Source organism: Daucus carota, chromosome 5 (assembly GCF_001625215.2).
Source record: "Daucus carota subsp. sativus chromosome 5, DH1 v3.0, whole genome shotgun sequence".
NCBI classification, from domain to species: domain Eukaryota; kingdom Viridiplantae; phylum Streptophyta; class Magnoliopsida; order Apiales; family Apiaceae; genus Daucus; species Daucus carota.
The window spans coordinates 45,212,798-45,216,426 of NC_030385.2; positions in this window are offsets into that span (position 1 = coordinate 45,212,798).

A 3,629-nucleotide genomic window follows, 5' to 3' on the forward strand; every position below is an offset into this window, starting at 1 on the left:
ATATTTGATTTGATTATTTATAATCAAATTTATCGAAGCAACATCTAACCCGGAATGACTGATCAAGTATATTATCAAGCAAAGGATTCAAAGAATTATTTCAGTTCGAGTCGTTCGTGAACCAGACCAGTGCACAGGACGTCAGGACATACGAAAGTATTCAATGGATTCGATCAACGAATTAATTGATCAAGTCAATCGAGCTGCTCCAGAATATATTGCCAAAGAATTTTGATTAGATATATATATATATATATATTAATTGTTAATTATTTGAATATATAATTCAAATAATTAATTTACCACAATTAATTATATATATATATATATATGTATATTTAATCATTATGCAAGATGAGGAGACTTGTGAAATCTGTCTAAGTAATAGACAGTATGCATCCACTGTGTGGCGCAAGGTTTGACCATAAGTCAAAACCTGCGCTCACATTGCTCTCTACACTGTGGAAGGAGTGAGGCGCCAGGTTTGACTAAAGTCAAAACCTGCGCTTCCCTTCATCACAGTGTAAATGTTGAAGAATTGCCTAAGTACCTCATACAGTGAGGTTTCCACTGCATAGGAGCGCAACCTTTGACTAAGTCAAAGGTTGCGCCTCTCATTTCTTCACTAAGCGCAAGTATGTGAGAATACATAATTTCTCTAAGTCAAAAACCAGTAGCATCAGTTGGGGCGCCAAGTTTGACTCCCCTAGCGCAACCTTTGACCACAGTGGAGAATATGTGTATGTAGAGCGCAACTTTCATATATATATACTTATATACATATATGTGTATATGAAAGTGGCGCCATCTACTATACTCACTGGAGTTAGTTTTATTTCTATAAAACGAATTCGTCCAGGACGAACTCAAGTCGTCCAGGACGAACTCGTTAACCATGGTTAGTTGTTGGAAAGCCTATAAATAGAGGTTGATGTTTTCATTTGAAAACAACTACACACTTTGTAAGTGCACACACTATACACATTCTCGAGAGTTCAATTAGAAGATCATATTTATCGAGAATTTGTAATAGAGTGATTGTAGTCTCTGCAGCCGACACTTGTGTTGGAATTTGTAGCACCCGAGGATTATTTCTAATACAAGAATATTCCCCGACTTGCTGGAGTTATTTATTTACGATTGATTTAACATGGACTGAAACAAAGATTATCCGCAATTAAATTAAATCTAAGAAAATTGGTAAGACGTATTCAACCCCCCCCCCCTTCTACGTCTGATTGGACCTAACAATTGGTATCAGAGCTTAGCTGATCGATATACAGATCTGAGATCCGTAACCAATCTGAAAAGCTAGCTGTCCGTACAATCGTAATTTTATCTGATAACAATGTCGACGCACAAGTTAGGAATCAAAGTACCTCCATTTGACAAGGATGACTACAACAACTGGAAGATGAAGATGTTGCTGTACATCAGAGTTGCTAATCCCATGTTCATTGGGATTCTGGAAAATGGTCCATTTGTGCCTATGAAGATTATTCCTGAATCTGTTGAAAATGGTGTTCGTATTCCACAGAAGTCTGTTCCCAAAGAGAAAAGTGAATACACTGACACTGATAAGGAATATGTTGCACAAGATCATAATCTGCAACTCATAATTGTTGAATCAATGACCAAGACAATGACACATCTGATACTAAGTCTGAAAACTTCAAAGCAGATGTGGGACACTATTGAGGCATTGATGGAGGGATCTGAAGAAGTCAGGGAAAACAGATACGATATGCTAATTGCCAGATATGAAGCATTTCAGGCAATACCTGGAGAGAACATTTCTCAAATCTACGAGAGGTTCATGTTGTTACTGAATGAACTCACCCTGCATGGAAAGACTTATCCACAGAAAGAGATTAACAGAAAGTTCTCATTTGTGATGCCACCCCATCTAGTTGTAAAGACAGAGACCATCCGGGAAAGAAGCGACTTCAGGACTATGACTTTGGAAAAGCTGTTTGGAAAACTGAAGACGTTTGAGATGGAACTTGAACAGAGAAAGATCATATATGGTGGTGGATCAACAGAATCCAAGAGTATGGCCTTACAGAAGACCACTGCACTGATTGCTGATCAACCATACTTTGGTTATCAACAATTAGTTGAATATGGTATCAATGATCACACTGTTGCTCAGAGTGATTGTTCATCCATCAAAGCTGACTATCCTTCTACCATTACTGAGATTGTAGAAGCTGAAGTTGATGAAGTTTCTGAAGAACCGGAGGATGAGTTCTACACTCAAGAAGAGCTGGAGCAGCTGGAAGATAAGTCAATGGCTTATATGGCTGCAAGGTTCAAGCATATCAAGTTCAGGAAGAACCCCCGGTACAAGAAAACTTCAGGGAACAAGTTTCAGGGTAAAGGAGGATACTCAGGCTCAGGGTCAAAGACTACTGGCAGTTTCAAACCAAACATGTATGACAAGAGCAAGGTCAGATGCTACAACTGCAATGACTTAGGGCACTTTGCAACGGAGTGCAGGAAACCCAAAGCAGCTCCTGTCAGAAGCAACTCATATGATAAGAAGAATTCTTATGAGGATCTGAAGAAAGAGAATGAGAAGCTAAAAGCTAAGTTGGAAGCAATGGTGGCCAAGCACAAAGGAAAGGCTTACATTGCTGAGGGAAAAAGCTGGGATGACACAGATTCTGATGATGAACCTGTCCAGAGCAATTATGCATTTGCATTAATGGCTGACACTGTCGAGGAATCTCCATCTCAGGTAACTCCTGAAATTTCTGTTGATGATATGACTACTGCTGATTATAAAAAGACTATAAATGAACTAGGTCAAGAGATGTACAACTTGCACACTAGTTTATTAGCTTCAGAATCAGATAACAGTAGTCTTTCTCTAAAGATAGCTAAACTTGAAGAAAGAGTAGATGAATTAGCTTTAGAGAAACTCATAAACACTAACCTTAAAGATAGAATTGAATATCTAGAGAATAAGGAGAAGTGTAGTGCAGAAATTGAGGAGTCCCTTAGGTCTCAGATTGCTGACCTAGAAACTAAGCTTAGGGCCTATCAGAATTCTGCCTTTCTACAGAAAGAGATCTTGGATAGTCAAAGGGTTGATAAGAAGGTTGCTATTGGCCTTGACTATAGTTCTTTGGAAAGAGCTAAAAGAAAGAAGAGAAAAGAGAATGAAGGCATATTTGTTTCAGCAGGAACTGAGAATGCTCCTGAAGGAACAAATATACCTAAAATTCTGAAGAACACCAAGACCCCTATCTTTAGAATGGCACAAACAGAACCTCTGATAGAAGAAGATCTTGTAATCAAGGAAGAGTTGAAAAATGAGGAAGTTGTTAAGCCTCAAGTAAAACAGGAATCACAAGATGTTCCTTCTACTTCCCAAGTCAGAGATGACTCAGATAAAACTGGATTAGGAAGTACTAGTTCCAACAAAAAGAAGAACAACAGGAATGGCAAGTTAGATCCTAAGAACACCAACTCTAGGAATTCTAATGCTAGAAAGGTTTGTAATAACTGCAATTCTACTAATCATCTTACTTATGCATGTAAAGTGATTAAAGTAGATAATTCTGTTTCTAGCATGCCAAACTTTGTTAACATGAATGCTGTTCATTTGCCATGTGGTAAAGTAG